We start from the raw sequence: 22,219 nt of genomic DNA on the forward strand, positions 1-22,219 counted from the left end.
TTGATGGAAGGCTTTTAATAGCGATTTTCCACTTTAGATGCCGCCGAATATAATCTTGTTGACAAAATAGCATTTTCATAATCTGTAGCTGAATTGCTTCATTCTGCTACTCATTAATCCCTCTCTCTGCCTTGCACCTCATAATTATTCTCTGTTATGGAATTGACTAGCAATCAATGTTATTGACATTATATTCTTGATTTTGAATGTACGTATTTCTTATGTACTGTAATAGCTGTTTCCTTTTGCAATAAGACAATTGAGAGGCTCTTAAACCTAATGTTCCATTCTAAATACATTGTCGACCTTCATCAGAGTTACTTTTCTTTAGAAAAAAGGGTTAATCTACCATTTTTAATAGCATTTGAAGTATTTGTTCTATCTGTGTAGTGGACCAAAATTCACAGCAGTTGTAGCAAATTGAACAAGTATCTCCACAGGAAATGATTGCTGTACAAATAATAAGATGTCAGGGAATGCTGGGTTTTTGTGTGAATTATGATTGGCTCCCTGCATCAGCAGTACATATGGGCTGCTTTTGAACTTGTGGATGGAAAGGGATAAATTAGATGGAAATACAATAAAAGTGCAATACCAGTAAACATAAATATTCTGCAGGAGATAAATGTCAGTGATCCGTTTTCCATTGGACATTGTTTTAACTCATTGTTTTGTTGATTGATTTTTATTTTTTTTATTTTTAAAGTTGCTCTGCAAATCTTCCATGAAATTGTTTCTTGGACAGGGACACAAAGGCATCAAAAACAATTTTATAAAGCTTTTTTTGTCCTTTCTTACAAGAGTCAATGCCATATTCATATGCTTTATAGACTTGATGACACACCGACAGGGATACTAAATAAACCATTGTTAATGTAAATATTAAGTAGAGTAATTATGTGTATACTAAAACCAATGACTTAGAAAATAAGCTGTTTCTTTCATCACTTGCAATAAATCTGTTCCATAGTCTTTTAGTTAAAAAAAAAATAAAAAAAATACCCCAATGCAAATAAAATACTAAAAAAAATATAGAAATATTGGAACAAATGTGAATTACCAAAGGAGAGTTAAAATGGTCTATACCATATTTATTTGTATTGATGCATTTCTACGTCATCCAGTAGTTTGAACAAAGTTAAAAAAATATTTAAAATATGATAAGGATATTATGAAACCTTTTTTTCCCTAGAGCTGCAGTTCAGCCCCCTCCCTTTTCTATTACCAACATTTTTGTAATGTGGTTTAAGAAATTACACTTTTTGCAGCAATGTCAGACCAAGGTTATTCTCTTCTATTAAAGGGAGATTGTACTCAATGTTTCTATTTTCCATCCAAAAGGGAGCATTTAAAACTATATCACTGTACTTAGCATATGAGCCTACCTAGGTTTAGCTTTCACAAAGAATACTAAGAGAACAAAGCAAATTTGATGTTAAAAGTAAATTGGAAAGTTGTTTAAAATTGCATGCCCTATCCAAATCATGAAAGTTTAATTTTGACTAGACTGTCCATTTAAATAGAGTTGCAGTTAAAGGAGGAAAAACAATATGATAGTGAGTAGTAACCATTCTATTGTAGTTGTGCCCAACAGTTTAATGTCCATTTTAGCATAGCAGGCATTTGTGGGTACAGTAATTAAAATCTCATGTAAACACATTAGACAACTGTTTCGACCTTATAGCCTTTATCAGCATGTCATACATTTTTGTTTGCTGCATAGTAAATAGTAGGGCATCCAAACCAGACTCAATATAAGTTAAAAGATTAGTCATTCTTACATAGTCTTACCCAGAGTCCTATGCTCCAGTTGAAACCCCTTGTTCAGATTGTTAAAGAATATACACATGAAGTATACATTACTCAGAAGCCCTATACCAGCTTCACTATGAAGCAAGCAGAAAAATGCCATGGCTTATGATGCCTAAACAGTTATCCACGTGTGATTTTTCTTGCTGTACCATTCCACCTCTGCTTAAAATCTGTCTAGAGCAGCCTTTCCCTGGCATGAGGGCAATATTTGTTTAATACTGATATTTAAAATTGTTGTCTGCTTCAGTGGAAAACACTTGTTTAGGGTTGCCAGGTGTCCAATATTCAACCGGACAGTCCAGTATATTAACAGGCTGTCCAGTAAAATCCTCACAAAAATACTGGGCACTTAAATATCCACTTTATTTAGGTCAATGAGTGTTTGCTAAAAGTAAAAGGCCCAAGGCTGGATTGGCCTACCAGGATACCAGGAGATTTCCCGGTGGGCTGCAGCAGCTTGGGCTGGAAATCTGCATTTTAAAGGGGTGATTAATGGATGCAACTGGGTTGTAGGGTGCCTACGTAATAACAATCTGTCACTTTTTTTTTTTTTAACAAACTAATATAATTTAATTGTAAAAAGTATACATTGTGAGGTCAAGAGTAAGGGCTGATGTAGAGTTTTGGGGAACAAAAACATTGTGCACAGTCACAGACCGATTGTCCAGTATTAGACAGCTGGCAATCCTATTTTATTTTCATGCAAAAAATATTTTTAACATGTTTAACTGCTACTCTTTTAAATACAAGATATAAATGTTTGAGGAAAATGTTGCTTTAATTAAGTGATCTCAAAGATTTGTTTTTGAATGAGAAAGAGGCACAGCTACATTTTTATTTACTCTAAACCTGGTTTATGCTATTTTTTATTGACCATGTGATATGCATTCCCTTGACTGTATGGTCATCACATGGTCAAGTCAAAAGGTTTAAAGGGGCATTAAACACTTTGAGATATTGATATAGAATGTTTTATTATAAGTAGTAAAAGAACTTTGCAATATATTTTTATTATTTGTTTTGTTCTATTTACCTGTTATTTAATTATGGATGTTGTGGACTTTCTAATACCTGTTAGAAGTGGAAGTGCAGACACAACTATATTCTACACAGTTATTGGTTGAACACTCTTGTAAGATATATTTATAACCATCCCTAATTGGCCTAAGCAGAAAAGGAAACCTAAGCTACAATATGGTGTTGCCCACTTCTTTATAGGCATTAAATGTTACTCTATTTTTTTTCAATATTTAAATAACCAATATTATTTGAAAAAAAAATTCTCATGCTAATATTTGTCTGAATACACCATTCTAACAATAATTTATTTACGGCTGCATTACAAGTGTATGTTGCAATAGGGTTAAGACTTTTCTCAGGGTCTGACATTAGGTGTGTGTCTAAGAGAGCATTTTCACCCTGTTTTTACGATATGCATGCCTATTTATGTATACATTGACTCAAATGATGTATAATTTAGTGTAGAGGAATTTGTTTGTGATTTTTTTTATTTTGCAATAACCTGAGAAAGAGTATATAAAAAATGATGTTATTCCAGACAGATTTGATTAAACATGTCATAAGCTGTACTTTTTCTGGTTCTGCAGGGGTGAGGCAAATGAAACACATTTTTTTTTTTTTATTATTTATAATTTTTATTGAGGTTTAGTTAAAGGCATACATAGAACATCATAACAAATTCTTACGTCACATGAAATAAGGCTTCAATGTTACAGGAGTAATAAAATAGACATGAAAGAGGCGTATAGCCAACAAGTTACATAGCTTGCAAACATTAAACAGATAGTGTTAATCCTTCAGGAACCTTCTATATGACATAATAAATTACTTTTGGGCCAACAAAAGCAACAAGTAGCAATGAAGCGAAAGAAGGAAATTGTAACTCAGGAGACCACTTTTGGATCTCATTAATAAACCTCGGGTTTTTTAATTTTTAGAATAGTTAGTGATTGGTATTGGAAGCAATAATAAGAGTGAATATATAAACTTGCTGTGTAAATAGTGTGGTAAAGTATGTAGGTATGGATAGTTAGAGTATGGCATAGACAAGATAAGCCATATAGATAACCCCCCAACATTAGGAGGTACATTACGGGGGGGGTTGGGGGAAGGAGGTGGTAGGTTGACCAAGGTTTATGCGATTTATATGGAGTACCATGAATTGGGCGACAAGAGTGTCAAAGCAGGTCCAGCCTGCACTGGAAACCTATCCCCTATTGCTATGTGACAGAGCTGCAAATCACATCATAGTCCCAGTAGACTCAGAAAGAAAATTAAACTATTGCGCAAAGTCTTAACCACTATTCATATGGCTTAAAAGGTTATATTGCCGAAAGGAAAGAAAACCTATAGACTCAAATAACCCAGTGCAGTAAGTGGCATGCGTGGATTGAAAATAACCCCTCATGTTGAAATGTGGTTAATTATGTTATGTATGGCTTACCACCTCGGCCGCTGGCAGTGTCGCCACACAAGACCAGTAAACAGGGGTTGGAAAAATATTTTTAGGCTAATAAATAGCAGTCAAAATCTATAATGTACCGTGTCTAGGACTTGGAGCCTTCCTATGTTCAACATATACTCTTATAGAGAAAAATCTCCAATATTACTGCCATACAGCTAACTCAAAGACTAATGGTGCTCTAAAGTAGTTAAAAATTTTAAATTAGAGTGCTACTAGGAGTATCTATGGGTACGTATAGATATTTATTTACAAACAGGTGCTTGGTACCTATGAGCTAAGGGTATTAAAAAAAACACCTAACTAGGAACTGTGCTATAGCCCTAAAACATTAGATGAACAGAGATATTGTGCCAAAATAAGTTACACATGGAATAGTAGATCTGATTTGTAGGGATGTACAGTATCCAAATACCCTTCGGTGCTAAAAATGAAGGATATCTCAGTTATACATGGTACTGGAGTATCAAATTAGTACAGGAGATACACTGCACAAAATATATGTGGTAGAGTGTGGAGGGGACTGTAGTATCTGTATGTATGCTAAATAATATATTTATGATATAACAAACATAGGATAGGAAGCAATGTTACTCCACGCTGAGATTAGAATCTATTTGAGTCTGTTTGAGTCTAGGGGAGGAGTAGAGGCTTGCAAAAGGCAGGCACAAACCTATTAGGTATTGCCACGAGTAGCTAGTTATCTAAGGGAGTCTTGCCCTTGAAAATATATAAACAGGGGAGCTTCTCCTCACACCTATGAGGTATATAGTACACACATGGGGGGGTAGTTATCAAGCCGTCTACTTTTCTGGCTTCGCCGGCCCAATACGCCCGCCTAAGCTCGCCTACCTTCGCCGCCGCGGACCTGAAAAAATACGCCTAAGTTATCAAATAAAGCTGTCAAAAAGCCGCGGGGCGATGAGCAGCGGACTGTGACAGTTATAACTCATCCGATCTCGCTGCTCTTCGGCTTTTTCCCAGCTTTATTGCTAGCCTGTCACTAAGCACTCACACTAAACTGCACTGTTCTACCCCCTATACCGGCGCCCCCGGAGCCTCCCGCAACTAAATAAAGTTACTAACCCCTAAACCGCCGCTCCTAGACCCCGCCGCAAGTCTCATAAATGTATTAACCCCTAAACCGCCGCTCCTAGACCCTGCCGCAACTCTTATAAATATATTAACCCCTAAACCGCCGCTCCATGAACCCGCCGCAACCTATATTAAACCTATTAACCCCTATCCTGCCCCCCCTACACCGTCGCCACCTATAATAAATTTATTAACCCCTATCCTGCCCCCCACTACGCCGCCGCCACTGTAATAAAATTATTAACCCCTAAACCTAAGTCTAACCCTAACCCTAACGCCCCCCTAACTTAAATATTAATTAAATAAATCTAAATAAATTTACTCTTATTAACTAAATGAATCCTATTTAAAACTAAATACTTACCTTAAAAATAAACCCTAATATAGCTACAATATAAATAATAATTATATTCTAGCTATCTTAGGATTTATTTTTATTTTACAGGTACCTTTCAATTTATTTTAACTAGGTACAATAGCTATTAAATAGTTATTAACTATTTAATAGCTTACCTAGCTAAAATAAAGAGAAATGTACCTGTGAAATAAATCCTAACCTAAGTTACAATTACACCTAACACTACACTATACTTTAATAAATTATTCCTATTTAAAAATAAATACTTACCTGTAAAATAAACCCTAAGATAGCTACAATATAATTAATAATTATATTATAGCTATCTTAGGATTTATATTTATTTTACAGGTAACTTTGTATTTATTTTAGCTAGTTAGAATAGTTATTAAATAGTTATTAACTATTTAATAACTACCTAGCTAAAAGAAATACAAAATTACCTGTAAAATAAATCCTAACTTAAGTTACAATTAAACCTAATACTACACTATCATTAAATTAATTAAATAAACTACCTACAAATAACTACAATTAAATACAATTACATAAACTAACTAAAGTACAAAAAATAAAAAAAGCTAAGTTACAAAAAATAAAAAAATAAGTTACAAACATGTTAAAAATATTACAACAATTTTAAGCTACTTACACCTAATCTAAGCCCCCTAATAAAATAACAAACCCCCCCAAAATAAAAAAATGCCCTACCCTATTCTAAATTAAATAAATTTCAAAGCTCTTTTACCTTACCAGCCCTTAAAAGGGCCATTTGTGGGGGCATGCCCCAAAGAAAACAGCTCTTTTGCCTGTAAAAGAAAAATACAACCCCCCCCAACATTAAAACCCACCACACACATACCCCTAATCTAACCCAAACCCCCCTTACAAAAACCTAACACTAATCCCCTGAAGATCATCCTACCTTGAGTCGTCTTCACTCAGCCGAGCCACCGATGGAACTGAAGAGGACATCCGGAGCGGAAGAAGTTAATCCTCCAAGCGGCACTGAAGAAATCTTCCATCCGATGAAGTCATCATCCAGGCGGCGCTGAAGAAAAGTCTTTGATCCGGCCGATGTCATCTTCAAAGAGGCGCTGAAGAAGTCTTCTATCCGGGCGAAGTCATCTTCCAAGCCGGGTCTTGAATCTTCCTTCCGCCGACGCGGAACCACCTTCTTCACCGACGGACTACGACGAATGACGGCTCCTTTAAGGGACGTCATCCAAGATGGCGTCCCCTCAATTCCGATTGGCTGATAGGATTCTATCAGCCAATCGGAATTAAGGTAGGAAAATCTGATTGGCTGATGGAATCAGCCAATCAGATTCAAGTTCAATCCGATTGGCTGATCCAATCAGCCAATCAGATTGAGCTCGCATTCTATTGGCTGATCGGAACAGCCAATAGAATGCGAGCTCAATCTGATTGGCTGATTCCATCAGCCAATCAGATTTTTCCTACCTTAATTCCGATTGGCTGATAGAATCCTATCAGCCAATCGGAATTGAGGGGACGCCATCTTGGATGACGTCCCTTAAAGGAGCCGTCATTTGTCGTAGTCCGTCGGTGAAGAAGGTGGTTCCGCGTCGGCGGAAGGAAGATTCAAGACCCGGCTTGGAAGATGACTTTGCCCGGATAAAAGACTTCTTCAGCGCCTCTTTGAAGATGACATCGGCCGGATCGAAGACTTTTCTTCAGCGCCGCCTGGATGATGACTTCATCGGATGGAAGATTTCTTCAGCGCCGCTTGGAGGATTAACTTCTTCCGCTCCGGATGTCCTCTTCAGTTCCATCGGTGGCTCGGCTGAGTGAAGACGACTCAAGGTAGGATGATCTTCAGGGGATTAGTGTTAGGTTTTTGTAAGGGGGGTTTGGGTTAGATTAGGGGTATGTGTGTGGTGGGTTTTAATGTTGGGGGGGTTGTATTTTTCTTTTACAGGCTGGTAAGGTAAAAGAGCTTTGAAATTTATTTAATTTAGAATAGGGTAGGGCATTTTTTTATTTTGGGGGGGTTTGTTATTTTATTAGGGGGCTTAGATTAGGTGTAAGTAGCTTAAAATTGTTGTAATATTTTTAACATGTTTGTAACTTATTTTTTTATTTTTTTGTAACTTAGCTTTTTTTATTTTTTGTACTTTAGTTAGTTTATGTAATTGTATTTAATTGTAGTTATTTGTAGGTAGTTTATTTAATTAATTTAATGATAGTGTAGTATTAGGTTTAATTGTAACTTAAGTTAGGATTTATTTTACAGGTAATTTTGTATTTCTTTTAGCTAGGTAGTTATTAAATAGTTAATAACTATTTAATAACTATTCTAACTAGCTAAAATAAATACAAAGTTACCTGTAAAATAAATATAAATCCTAAGATAGCTATAATATAATTATTAATTATATTGTAGCTATCTTCGGGTTTATTTTACAGGTAAGTATTTATTTTTAAATAGGAATAATTTATTAAAGTATAGTGTAGTGTTAGGTGTAATTGTAACTTAGGTTAGTTTTTATTTTACAGGTAAATTTCTCTTTATTTTAGCTAGGTAAGCTATTAAATAGTTAATAACTATTTAATAGTTATTGTACATGGTTAAAATAAATTGAAAGTTACCTGTAAAATAAATATAAATCCTAAGATAGCTAGAATATAATTATTATTTATATTGTAGCTATATTAGGGTTTATTTTAAAGGTAAGTATTTAGTTTTAAATAGGATTCATTTAGTTAATAAGAGTAAATTTATTTAGATTTATTTAATTAATATTTAAGTTAGGGGGGCGTTAGGGTTAGGGTTAGACTTAGGTTTAGGGGTTAATAATTTTATTACAGTGGCGGCGGCGTAGTGGGGGGCAGGATAGGGGTTAATAAATTTATTATAGGTGGCGACGGTGTAGGGGGGGCAGGATAGGGGTTAATACATTTAATATAGGTTGCGGCGGGTTCAGGGAGCGGCGGTTTAGGGGTTAATACATTTATTATAGTTGCGGTGGGCTCCGGGAGCGGCGGTTTAGGGGGTAATAACTTTATTTAGTTGCGGCGGTGTAGGGGTGGTCAGATTAGTGGTGTTTAGACTCGGGGTACATGTTAGGGTGTTAGGTGCAGACAGCTCCCATAGAAATCAATGGGATGTCTGTCAGCAGAGAACTTGTACTTTCGCTATGGTCAGACTCCCATTGATTCCTATGGGATCCGCCGCCTCCAGGGGTGGCGGATTGAAAACCAGGTACGCTGGGCCGTAAAAGTGCCGAGCGTACCTGCTAGTTTTTTGATAGCTAGCAAAAGTAGTGAGAATGTGCCGCACTTGTGTGCGGAACATCTGGAGTGATGTAAGAATCGATCTGTGTCGGACTGAGTCCGGCGGATCGATGCTTACGTCACAAAATTCTACTTTTGCCGGTCTCGAGCCTTTGATAACTAAGGCGAATCAGCCTCGCCACAAATACGCTGCGGAATTCCAGCGTATTTGAGGTTGACGGCTTGATAACTAGGCCCCATGGACAGAAAAGATCTACATTATCGAAGCCCCCCCAAATTAAACATAACAGGGTATATACAAATTTTTAGAGGAGCAGCTTATGTTAACCTGTAAGAAGATAAAATTTCAATTCAGTGATTAGGAACGCAATTGTAAAGCCATTATAGAGAAGAAGCCAAAAAGCCTTATTACAATAGTTTAGCAAAGACATACTGTCTATAGGCTGTAGCACAGCAGGCAGTCCCACTGGTCATTAAGAGAGTAAGTGTTCAAACTCCCCATATGCGGTAACTGATAGAAAGTACATATAACTTTAGGGGTAGATAAATGTAAGATAACATAAAGCTTATTGTATTAATTAAATCTTTTAAACTGTGTGATATAATAAACACATAGATGCAGCTGTGGCTGCAACAACGGTGAAGCAATGTTCATCAAGTTTACCCCACACCGGTGGCCAGAATTGTATTTAAAGTATGCCACAGAGAAATTTGACAGATGTGATCCCATTCCTGATGTAGAAGCGCTTGTAGCCTGCGATCCATTTTCCTCTGTTGCCGCGGCCCCTCTAAACTAAGCGCTGTAGATGCGGCAATATAAATCTGTGACAGGGTTGTGTGGATTCTCGCTGCCGCCCTGTGATCCATTCCCACAGAGTTTTGTACTTGGTGCCAGGTAAGCGGTGGGCTCAGCAATCCTGTGGCTCCCCTATTCTTTGAAACATCCAGAATGGACGAGTGAGCAGCGTGGTTTGTGAGCATTGTCGCTGCCTGCTTAGGCTCCGATGAAGCATGCTGACCAAGTGTAGCTCTGCATTTGTCTAAAAAGATATGAATTTTGTCCATAATAAGTTCTGCTTCCTCCATGTTGAGATAGGGTAGTGGCGCCCCAGATTGGGGAATACAAAGTAATAAACCTTGGTCAAGTTTTGTTCTCAACTGAAGGTGTTAAGCAGGCTCCAAGATGGCTGCTGTAGGCCGCACATTTGGTGTTAAACGCACCCAGGTCTTATAAATCTGTTGCTTCAACACTGCTCCCTTCCAAAATGGGTCGTTAGGAACGGCTGAGACTTCAGAACTTCATCAGTGGTCAAATAGATAGATATTTGAGCACAGACGGTCGCTTATTCAGAGTTTTGTATATAGTTTGGTTAGAGCTGTTAAGAAGTGCGACCGTCTGGTTTCAAAGCTGGCTCCGCCCCCCCCATGAAACACATTTTTAACCCCTTAACGACCGACGATGTATGCCATATGTCCTCAAAAAAAAAAGCACTTAACGACCGAGGACGTATGGCATACGTCGTCGGTTAAACAGAGCACTGGAAGCGATCGAAATCGCTTCCAGCTGCTCTAACAGTATTGAAGGCTTGCCTTGATGTCTAGGCATCCTGCAATACTGTTCCCGAGTGCTGGGACCGGATTGATCACTCCCCCACGAGTGATCACTTCCGGTTTCGCTCCACGTGGAGCCCGGCAGTGTTTCAGAGCATCGGAATCGATTGGACACGCTTCCGATGCTCTGCTTGTGTGCTAAGGGCCTCGGTGGGTCGAGGCACTTAGTTATAAAATAAGAAAAAAAAGTTAAAAAAAACGTAAAATAATAAAAAAAAGCCCTAAATATGCTCCCCCTTCACTAGGCATCCAGGATGGCGATGCCCAGTGCATCATGGGGCCTCTGGGGGGTGTCCCTAGCCTGCCTCATCATAGGGGCAAGCTAGGGTCACCCAATCTGAGCCTCCCACCCAAAAAATAAATAAATAAATAAAATACCCCATTTGTCTGATCATGTCAATATTTGTAAATATTGACACTGATCAGTGTGGATCTCCCTCCCTCTCCTCACTTGCGATTTTGTTGGAGAGAGAGAGAGACCTGTTTTTTTGCAGAGAGAGATTTAATTATTTTATTTGTTAAAAAATATAGAACCAAAGGCTCTTTTCAGAGCCATTAACCCCTAGCTTGCCAGTGATCACTATAAACCACTGGCATTAGCATAGCTGCACTTTTTTTTGCTGTCTGTGCATTTTTTTAGGGGTTAATTTTTGTTGTTGTATTTTTTTAAAAATCCCAAAGGCTCTTTTCAGAGCCATTTAGCTAATTTAATTTAATTTCCAGAGTCATTAACCCCTAGCTTGCCAGTGATCACTATAAATCACTGGCAGTAGCATAGCTGTACTTTTTTTGCTGTCTGTGCATTTTTTTAGGGGTTAATTTTGTTGTTGTCATTTTTTAAAAATCCAGAGGCTCTTTTCAGAACCATTTAGTTAATTTAATTTAATTTAATTTTCAGAGCCATTAACCCCTAGCTTGCCAGTGATCGCTATAAATCACTGGCAGTAGCATAGTTGTACTTTTTTGCTGTCTGTGCATTTCTTTAGGGGTTAATTTTGTTGTTGTAATTTTTTAAAAATCCAGAGGCTCTTTTCAGAACCATTTAGTTAATTTAATTTTCAGAGCCATTAACCCCTAGCTTGCCAGTGATCTCTATAAATCACTGGCAGTAGCATAGCTGTACTTTTTTGCTAGTTAATTTAGTTAATTAATTTAGCTAATTAATTTAATTTAAAAAAAATTAGTAAATTTTTTCTGTGACAGATACAAAAATGTCACAGAAAATATATAGTGCTGAGGAGGCGTATGCCATCCTTGCGTCAGAGTCAGATGCCTCTATGTCTGACTCAGACCCCAATTTTGACCCTGCCATATGCTCAGATACATCACTAGATGCAGTCTCAACTGATAGTGATGTATCTGTGGCTGCTAGACCCCCTACCAGCCCCCCTGCTAGCCCCCCTGCCAGAAGGAGGCGTGTTGCTGCCATTGCTGCTGAAGAGTGGGTAACACCTCATCTCCAGAGGCCAGATATCCCACCCTTCACAGCAAATGCTGGCATAAATATAGATGTGGCAGGTTTTAGCCCCCAGCAGTTTCTGGAAGTGTTTCTGGGCGATGATGTATTGGGGAACATTGTCGCCCAAACTAATTTATATGCCCATCAGTTCCGTGCTGCAAAACCTCGAACATATTTGGCAAAGCAGCAATGGGCCCCCATCAATGTGCCAGAATTAAAAAAAATTCTGGGCATTGACCATGCTGATGGGCATCATAAAAAAACCCTCCATTCGCTCCTACTGGAGTACTAGCCCCATCTGCTCTACCCCCATTTTCTCCCAGATTATGTCGAGGAAGAGGTATGAAATGATTCTGCATTTCATGCACTTCAGCGACAACAGCCTGTGCCCCCCTAGGGAGCATCCCCAATTTGACAGGCTGTATAAAATCCGCCCCCTGATAGCCCCCTTTTCTGCCAGGTTTGCAGAGGCTTATACACCTGGAAGGAATATATGCATTGATGAATCCCTAATGAAGTATAAGGGAAGGCTGGGATTCAAGCAGTTTATTCCTTCCAAGCGCTCCAGATATGGGGTAAAGGTGTATAAGCTCTGTGACAGCGAGAATGGGTATACTCAGGCCTTCCGGGTGTATGACGGAAAGGATAGCCACCTTGACCCTCCAGGTTGCCCAGAACATATGGGAACCACTGGTAAGATTGTCTGGGACCTGATATTACCCCTAATGAACAAAGGGTATCACTTGTACTTAGACAATTTTTGTACAAGTGTCCTTTTGTTCAAGCTACTGTATTGCTTTGATACAGTAGCTTGCGGTACAATTAAAAAGAACCGCGCAGGTTTCCCAGGACAGCTTGTACGCACCCGGCTACGAAGGGGGGAGACCTCAGCTCTGCGCCAAGAGGAGCTGTTGGCACTTAAGTACAGAGACAAGAAGGATGTATACCTTCTTACCACCATCCACACAGAGAGGACGGTGGCAGTGTCTGTACGTGGCAGAGCTGAGATCATAAGGAAGCCAGTGTGCATCAAGTCTTATAACCGGCATATGGGTGGGGTTGATCTGGCTGATCAGCTGCTGCAGCCCTACCTAATTATGCGGAAGACAAGGGCCTGGTACAAAAAGGTTGCAATTTACCTAATGCAGATTGCAACCCACAACATTTTTTTGTTGTTCAAAAAAGCAAACCCCAGAGTTAAAAAGACTTTTTTACAGTTTCAGCTCCAGATTATTACGGGGATTTTGTACCATGATGCACCTGCTCCCCGGGCGGTGATGGGAGAGAGCAGAGTTGGGGCTACCCATTTTATTTTTAAAATCCCCCCTACTGCCGCAAAGCAGAAACCACAAAAAAAATGCAGAGTCTGTACCAAGAGGGGGAAGAGAAGGGACACCATATATCACTGTCCTGATTGCCCTGGACAGCCTGCACTCTGCATTGGGGACTGCTTCAAGCGGTACCATACAATGGTCAATTTAAAAAAAAAAAAAAAAATACATTTGCTGTTATATATATATATATTTTTTTTTTTTTGGTTATGTTTACAGTTGGATGTTTTTTTGTTTTTTTTACTTTTATTGTGCCAGATTTTTACATTTCACTACTCTATTTTTTTCTAAAATTGGGCCTGTTTTTTTTTTTAACCAAAACCCCTGTCAAACCTATGCATGGGGGACATAGGTGTTCTCAGGGTGCCTTGCAGAAAACAACCTGAAGTATGTTTTTGTAATAACTTACAACAGTCTCTCCTAAATCATAGTCAAAAAGCAATGTGTCTGTAAAAATTAAAATTGAAAAATTACCACCATACACTTTCTCCAATTTTTTGGGCTAAAACGGTTGCTTCAAAGGCATCAAAGCACACCATATACAATACCTTGGGGTGTCAACATTTAAAAAATATACACTTTGAATGCAATAAATAAAAGTGGGGTATGCGATAGGCCCCAAACTAAAGATAGGCCTATCAGAAGAAATACTCTCATTTTTAATAACTAAAATCACAAGTCATAAAATTGTAACATAACCTTCCCAAAATCCTGGCAAACCTATGCATGGGGGGCATAGGTGTACTCAGGGTGCCTTGCAGAAAACAACCTGAAGTATTCTTTTGCAATAACTTACAACAGTCTCTCCTAAATCATAGTCAAAAAGCAATGTGTCTGTAAAAATGAAAATTGAAAAATTACCACCATACACTTTCTCCAATTTTTTGGGCTAAAAGGGTTGCTTCAAAGGCATCAAAGCACACCATATACAATACCTTGGGGTGTCAATATTTAAAAAATATACACTTTGAATGCAATAAATAAAAGTGGGGTATGCGATAGGCCTCAACTAAAGATAGGCCTATCAGAAGAAATACTCTCATTTTTAATAACTAAAATCATGTAACATAACCTTCCCAAAATCCTGGCAAACCTATGCATGGGGGGCATAGGTGTACTCAGAGTGCCTTGCAGAAAACAACCTGAAGTATTCTTTTGCAATAACTTACAACAGTCTCTCCTAAATCATAGTCAAAAGCAATGTGTCTGTAACAATGAAAATTGAAAAATTACCACCATACACTTTCTCCAATTTTTTGGGCTAAAACGGTTGCATCAAAGTCATCAAACCACTCCATGTATAATACCTTGGGGTGTCAACTTTTTAAATATAATCACATTTATGGAAAACAAATAAATTGGGGTATGTTAAAAGACCCCCAAAAAAGACGATAGGCAAAGAAAATATGTTAAATGTGAAAAAAAATCACAAACACATGTCAGACATTTGGCATTGCACCGCCCAAACAAGCCACCAAACCTATGCATAGGTGGTATCACTGAACTCAGGAGATGTTGGTGACCACATATTGGTGTCTTCTTTGGTAGTAACACATAACAGGAGCTGTGAATCCATGTCTAAAGTACAATGTATGTGAAAAATAACACAAAAAAATGAATGCCCAATAGTTTGACAAAGACTAGTGGTTGAATTAGTGTATGGAAAGTGTTAAAATACCTGCATTTGAAATACCCTAGGATGTCTACGTTTCAAAAATATATGGTTTGATGGGGGTAAATTACATTGGCCGGCTTCAGAAATGTCTTAAATAGGACATGGGTGCATGGGATGTGAAAATGGGAAGTGTAAAAAATGGAATGCGCTTCCTAAAAATAAGGCCTTTTAGCCCCCAGAGAACCCAACACACCTATACATGGGTGGTATCCCTGTACTCAGGAGATCTTGTTGAACACATATTGAGGTGTTTTTTGGCAGTAACACATAACAGGAACTGATAATCTATGCCTAAAGTACAATGTGTGTGAAAAATAACACAAAAAAATTACTACCCAAAAGTTTTACTAAGACTGGTGGTTGAATTAGTGCATGGAAAGTGTTAAAATACCACCATTTAAAATACCCTAGGGTGTCTACTTTTCAAAAATATATGGTTTGATGGGGGTAAATTCCATTGGCCAGCTTCAGAAATGTCCCAAATAGGACATGGGTGTATGATGACCGATGTGAAAATTCCAAGTTGAAAAACTGGAATGCGCTTCCTAAAATTAAGGCCTTTTAGCCCCCAGAGAATTCGACACACCTATACATGGGTGGTATCACTGTACTCAGGAGATGTTGTTGAACACATATTGAGGTGTTTTTTGGCAGTAACACATAACAGGAACTGAGAATCCATGCCTAAAGTACAATGTGTGTGAAAAATAACACAAAAAAATGACTACCCAAAAGTTTGACAAAGACTGGTGGTTAAATAAGTTCATGGAAAGTGTGAAAATACCAGCATTTCAAATACCCTAGGGGGTCTACTTCTCAAAAATATATGGTTTGATGGGGGTAAATTTCATTGGCCGGCTTCAGAAATGTCCCAAATAGGACATTGGTGCATGATGACCGATGTGAAAATTCCAAGTTGAAAAACTGTAATACGCTTCCTAAAAATAACGCCTTTTAGCCCCCAGAGAACCCGACACACCTATACATGGGTGGTATCAATGTACTCAGGAGATGTTGTTGAACACATATTGAGGTGTTTTATGGCAGTAATACATAACAGGAACTGAGACTCCATGCCTAAAGTACAATGTGTGTGAAAAATAACACAAAAAAATGACTACCCAAAAGTTTGACAAAGACTGGTGGTTGAATTAGTGCATGGAAAGTGTTAAAATACCAGCATTTGAAATACCCTAGGGTGTCTACTTTTCAAAAATATATGGTTTGATGAGGGTAAATTCCATTGGCCAGCTTCAGAAATGTCCCAAATAGGACATGGGTGCATGATGACTGATGTGAAAATTCCAAGTTGAAAAACTGGAATGCGCTTCCTAAAATTAAGGCCTTTTAGCCCCCAGAGAACCCGACACACCTATACATGGGTGGTATCACTGTACTCAGGAGATGTTGTTGAACACATATTGAGGTGTTTTTTGGCAGTAACACATAACAGGAACTGAGAATCCATGCCTAAAGTACAATGTGTGTGAGAAATAACACAAAAAAATGACTACCCAAACGTTTGACAAAGACTGGTGGTTGAATTAGTGCATGGAAAGTGTTAAAATACCAGCATTTGAAATACCCTAGGGTGTCTACTTTTCAAAAATATATGGTTTGATGGGGGTAAATTCCATTGGCCAGCTTCAGAAATGTCCCAAATAGGACATGGGTGCATGATGACCGATGTGAAAATTCCAAGTTGAAAAACTGGAATGCGCTCTCTAAAAATAAGGGCTTTTAGCCCCCCGAGAACCCGACACACCTATACATGGGTGGTATCACTGTACCCAGGAGATGCTGCTGAAGACATATTAGGGTGTTATTTGGCAGTAACCCTTAATATTATCAGTAAATGTATTCTTAAATTGCTATTTTGTCAAAAAATCAAATTATTATTTTTTTCCCCCCAAAATTTGGCATAGATTGGTGGTAAAATGGTTGCATGAAAAAAGTCAAAATACCCCAAGTTTAATACCTTAGGTTGTCTTCTTTTAAAAAATATATACATTTGAAGGGTTATTCAGGGATTCCTGACAGATATTGGTGTTACTATGTAACTATCGCCAATTTTGAAAAAACATGGTTTTGAAATAGCAAAGTGCTACTTGTACTTATTGCCCTATAACTTGCAAAAAAAGCAAAGAACATGTAAACATTGGGTATTTATAAACTCAGGAAAAAATTTAGAAACTGTTTAGCATTGGTATTTTATGGTGGTTGTAGATGTGGGGCTCAAAGTTAGAAAAAGTGCATTTTTTTCATTTTTTCCTCATATTTTATATTTCTTTTTATAGTAAATTATAAGATACTAGTACTAAAGCCTGTGTACACGGGCCATTTTTTGCAGTACAGCGGTCCCACCCCTTGCTCTCTCCTCCCTCTCTTTTGCTCTCTCTTCCCCCTCTCTTTTGCTTTCTCTCCCCACTCTCTTTTGCTTTCTGTCCCCCCTCTCCTTTGCTCTCTCTCTCCCCTCTTTTGCTCTCTCTCTCCCCTCTTTGGCTCTCTCCCTCCTTTCTTTTGCTCTCTCCCTCCTTTCTTTTGCTCTCTCCCTCCTTTCTTTTGCTCTCTCTCCCCCCTCTTTTGTTCTCTCCCCTCTCTTTTGTTCTCTCCCCCCTCTTTGGCTCCCCCCCCCCCCTCTTTGGCTCTCCTCCCCCCTCTTTGGCTCCCCCCCCCCCTCTTTGGCTCCCCCCCCCCCTCTTTGGCTCTCCCCCCCTCTTTGGCTCTCTCCCCTCTTTTGCTCTCTCCCCTCTTTTGCTCTCTCTCCTCTTTGGCTCTCTCTCTCCCCCCTCTTTGGCTCTCCCCCCCCTTTGGCTCTCTACACCCCCTTTGGCTCTCTCCCCCCACTTTGACTTCCCCCCCCCTTTGGCTCTCTCTCCCCCCTCTTTGGCTCTCTCTCCCCCCTCTTTGGCTCTCTCCCCTTTGGCTCTCTCCCCTCTTTGGCTCTTTTTCCTCTTTGGCTCTCCCCCCCCCCTTCTCTTTGGCTCCCCCCCTTCTCTTTGGCTCTCCCCCTTCTCTTTGGCTCTCCCCCCCTTCTCTTTGGCCCTCCCCCCTTCTCTTTGGCCCTCCCCCCTTCTCTTTGTCCCTCCCCCCCTTCTCTTTGGCCCTCCCCCCCTTCTCTTTGGCCCTCCCCCTTCTATTTGCCCCCCCTTCTCTTTGCCCCCCCTTCTCTTTGCCCCCCCTTCTCTTTGCCCCCCCCTTCTCTTTGCCCCCCTTCTCTTTGCCCCCCCTTCTCTTTGCCCCCCCCTTCTCTTTGCCCCCCCTTCTCTTTGCCCCCCCTTCTCTTTGCCCCCCCTTCTCTTTGCCCCCCCTTCTCTTTGCCCCCCCCCTTCTCTTTGCCCCCCCTTCTCTTTGGCCCCCCCTTCTCTTTGCCCCCCCCTTCTCTTTGACCCCCCTTCTCTTTGACCCCACCCTTCTCTTTGCCCCCCTTCTCTTTGCCCCCCTTCTCTTTGCCCCCCCCCTTCTCTTTGCCCCCCCTTCTCTTTGGTTCCCCCCCCTTCTCTTTGCCCCCCCCTTCTCTTTGGCTCTCCCCCCTTCTCTTTGGCCCTCCCCCCTTCTCTTTGGCCATCCCCCTTCTCTTTGCCCCCCTTCTCTTTGCCCCCCCCCCTTCTCTTTGGCCCCCCTTCTCTTTGCCCCCCCTTCTCTATGCCCCCCTTCTCTTTTTACCCCCCCTTCTCTTTGCCCCCCCTTCTCTTTGGTTCCCCCCCTTCTCTTTGGTTCCCCCCCTTCTCTTTGGCCCCCCTTCTCTTTGCCCCCCCTTCTCTTTGCCCCCCCTTCTCTTTGCCCCCCCCCCCCTCCTGCTCCCTCTCTGGCTCTGTCTTGAAGTCTTCACATTGCGGGACCCCGCCCGGCCACGCCCCATCGCAGCGACACCCGCCCGGCCACGCCCCTCGCGATGCCCGGCCACGCCCCCATCGCAACGCTCCCGTCGGCCACAAACAGCTGTGAGGTCTGGGGAGCGCGTGGCCGCGCTCCCCAGACCTCACAGCTGTTTGTGTACCTCGCGCTCCCTATCTCACAGCTGCTTGTATGCTGTGTACCTCGCGCTCCCTATCTCTATGCTGTGTACCTCGCGCTCCCTATCTTAAGGCCAAGTGTTTGTCTCTACTGCGCATGACGGCTTCAGACAAACACTTGGCCTTTTATAATATAGGATGATGAAAATAATCATATCTTTTAGAAAGTCCATTTAATGGCGAGAAAAACAGTATATAATATGTGTGGGTACAGTAAATAAGGAAGAGGAAAATTACAGTTAAACACAAACATCGCAGAAATGCAAAAACTAGCCTTGGTCCCAGATGGTCAACAAATTGAAAAGTGGTCTGGTCACTAAGGGGTTAAGGGATCCCTAGCAACATGTATGAACCATTACCACAGTTTTAACCAATAAAGGGCCAGATTACGGGTGGAGCGAAAATTTATGCTCCCACTTGAGCGTTATTTGCGCTGTAAGTAAGATTTTTGCGCTCGTCATGTTGCACTCATATTATGAGTTGAAAGTAAACTGTTTTTGCTCTTGCGCTAACCTGACAAGTGCAAAAATCCAAAGTTAGAATATTGCATGTGCATTCACGCATTCCCCCATAGAAGTCAATGGTGAAAAAAAGGGGATAAAAACCCTAACACCCCACTCTCATGCAAACCTGATCGCATATTCTCATTGACACTAACTCAACATGAAAATAGGATTATTTAATAAATAAATATTTCTACATATATATATATATATATATATATATATACTTACATACATAAATATCCATCTTTAGACATGTATATGTATGTATCTCTATGTTAAAGCCCTTTGCCAGCCTTTTTTTCTCTAACACCTGACACCTTATATGTTTGAGCCTTTATAACTCTTGTGTGCAATATTTTTTATTATATGGTGTTATGAGTGTAACTGTACTTTGTAATGTATCTTTTTGTGCAGCTTTTTAGTTTAGCAAAACAGTTAACCAAAGCTCTAAAGTTGTGCTAATCATTCTAACTTAAATCGCGATTGAGTTCAAGCGTTCGCTTTTACTTTTAACTCGTAATATGAGCGGTAAGCCCATGAGCGCAAACTCTCACTATATACCCCTTACCGCTCCGGCACAAACGTTGGTGCACCACTCGTAATCTAGCCCAAAATATTCAAGACATTGGTGGGAAGGGACAGTTGATGTGATAAGACTTTAGTTTGCATGACCAGCACTGTTATATTAATACACATTTTACCTATGTGATTACCTTGTATCTAAGCCTCTGCAGATGGCCTCTTAACTCTATTTACAGACTTGTGTTTCAGCCAAATAGTGCTGACTCATAAATAACACCACAGGAGTGAGCACAATATTATGTATATGGCACACATGAACTAGCACTGTCTAGCTGTGAAAAGCTCATAAAATGCACTGAGATACGAGGCAACCTTCAAGGGATTATAAATCAGCCTATGAGCCTAATTAGGTTTAGCCTTCAAAAAAGAATACCAAAAGAACAAAGAAAATATGATGATAAAACTAAATTGAAAAGTTTTTTAAAATTGCATGCCCTATCTGAATCATGAAAGTTTAATATTGACTTGACTGTCCCTTTTAAAACAGTTTCCTTATAACTATTTTTTTTATTTTACTGTTACCCCCCATGTATATATATATATATACAGTATATCCATATGCACCATAATATTCCTGCTTGTTTAGTTTCTGTAGCAGCCAAAAAGAAACTATTCTTGTGTTACCATGCAGTTATCTCTTCCCCATTCCACTGATAAGGCAAGCTCATGAAAATTAACTGCAGTGCCACCCATGAAAGAGGAATTCATATTTATTTTTTTATTAAAAAATAATGTTAAAAGGCGTTTTTTTATCTTTGTTAGTAAATGGAATCCCTGGCTGTAAGCAGCACAACTCTATTTTGATGGCCGTATGCCAGCAGTTTCCTTTGCATTTTCATCTTATCGGACTGTCTTGTGTCAAAGACTTCAGTCAGCTTGGATTAATGCTTAGATTGTGATGAGAAGCTGTGAGCATTGATTCTGATAAAGGGATGTCCTAATAAGACTGTGGTCATTAGCCAGACCTCGCTATCTGTGTAATCTAGGTTATCTCTGTGTGCATTCGCTCTTCCTACCCTCCCTTTCTTCGGACTGCTGAGGGGAACAAAGAGATTTTGTCTTCAAGTTCACTGTACGGGACATCTATGTAAAACTAATGATTTCCTTCTTATCTTTACATTTTGTATTTGTTTTTGAGAGAGAGAGAGAGGGGGGTATTTGCAAATTTATGTACAGTTCAACAGTGTTTGCTGTGATTATTAGCTGTACAGCCAGTGCTATTTGTTTTAGCAATCCTGTATGGATACCAAAATTGATCTTATATTAAAGGAAAACTGTATAATGTCAGGATACTCTTGAAATCCTAGTATAAGGTTTACTGCGATAATGTTTTATTCTTTGGATATTTTTTTCTATTCATTTGCTTACAATTGGTGCTATCATACCTATACAACAGATACCTACACAACATCATTTTTGTCCTCTTACTGCTTGTTTGTAGTGCACAATCTGTATGTTTTCTCTCATATTGTATTCAGTTTATTTAAAGGCAAATGTTAGTGGGAAATACAATCCATATATAAAGACACTGAAGCACACTCCTTTTTATTTTATTTTGATGGCCTATTTGTAAACCTTATGTACTGCATTAATTTTGTATGAAAACACAAACTATTAATGACATATGTGTTTGATTTGAGTAGCACCTTCAGATCCCTACAGTGAAACTTAGGTTCCAGTATGGCGGCTTGCATAATTAATCAGCGGTGCATAAAATGTATTTAGTGTTTAATATATATATATATATATATATATATATATATATATCCCTTATCTACCTCTTCTGAGGGCATGTATTTAAAGTGAATGTAAAGTTTAATGAGAAAGTACCCAGGCTTTTAATAATACTCTTAAAAATCAGGGGCACTTTCATTCATTAAACTTTACATTTTAAGGGACATTATACACTAGATTTTTCTTTGCATAAATGCCATTTATATAGCCCATCTGGGTGTGTTTGTTGTAAAGTGTTTAGTTGCTGATTTTCAGACTCCTAATCCCTAAGGCTTTAGAGGAATACTGATGTATACTGAC

General features: G+C 39.4%; 1 protein-coding gene across 1 annotated transcript in view; it reads left to right on the top strand.

The window, feature by feature from the left end:
• The window catches only part of LOC128660260 (uncharacterized), a 1,245,247-nt gene that overhangs the window by 205,394 nt on the left and 1,017,634 nt on the right, over window positions 1-22,219 (top strand). The window lies entirely within an intron of this gene.

The sequence above is a fragment of the Bombina bombina genome, chromosome 5 (genome assembly GCF_027579735.1).
Source record: "Bombina bombina isolate aBomBom1 chromosome 5, aBomBom1.pri, whole genome shotgun sequence".
In the NCBI taxonomy this organism is placed as follows: domain Eukaryota; kingdom Metazoa; phylum Chordata; class Amphibia; order Anura; family Bombinatoridae; genus Bombina; species Bombina bombina.